Genomic DNA, 927 nt, shown 5'->3' on the forward strand with positions numbered 1-927 from the left:
TTTGTCCTCAGCTGCAGGACGTTTGTCCTCAGCTGCAGGACGTTTGTCCTCAGCTGCAGGACGTTTGTCCTCAGCTGCAGGACATTTGTCCTCAGCTGCAGGACGTTTGTCCTCAGCTGCAGGACATTTGTCCTCAGCTGCAGGACGTTTGTCCTCAGAGTTTTTCCACGTCTTGTAGAAATAATCTGACGTTCATGAAGACACTTTTTCTACAAATATTTGTACAACTTTTGTATTTTCTCCTCTGTCCTGTTAGATGCACGAGCAGCAGAGACACTTTAGACAGGACCCCATGCTGGTTCTGGTTCTGGTTCTGGTACCGGGTCATGGGTTCTAGTATTTCCTGTCAGCTGCAGGAACGTTCCTCAGACTCAGACTGGAGCTGACAGCAGGTCCAGATGTGGAGCAGCTGACAGCAGGTCCAGATGTGGAGCAGCTGACCTTCAGTTTCTGTTTCTAGAAATCATCTTTAAATGTAAAAAACCAACCAGATCTGATCTGGTTCTGACCCGGTTCTAAAGAACTGCTTGTTAGTAAAATATTTAAAGGAGGTTTATCTGTGTTTTTATGAAAGTCTGAAGCTTTAATTTAAAAAAGAACAAATGTTCAGATTTCTGTCATTTCAAAGACTTTATTTAATAAAATAAAATGAAAAGATTCACTTTGTTCACAGATGATTTCCTGTCAAACAGCTGCTGATGTTTTACCTTCTGCTACTGTTAGCTTTGAGCTAACCTTTGGCTGTTTTTAAGTCCTGTTCTGGTGATAAGTGGGCCAGAGTGAAGTTCTGGTTCTGGACCTGACAAACTGGTTGGTTTGTGCGTTCATCAATCACAGGAAACTTCAGCAGAATAATCTGACATTGATAAATAATCTGACAGATAAAATAATCTGACAGATAAAATAATCTGACAGATAAAATAATCT

This window comes from Austrofundulus limnaeus, unplaced genomic scaffold (genome assembly GCF_001266775.1).
Source record: "Austrofundulus limnaeus strain Quisiro unplaced genomic scaffold, Austrofundulus_limnaeus-1.0 Scaffold2421, whole genome shotgun sequence".
Lineage (NCBI taxonomy): Eukaryota > Metazoa > Chordata > Actinopteri > Cyprinodontiformes > Rivulidae > Austrofundulus > Austrofundulus limnaeus.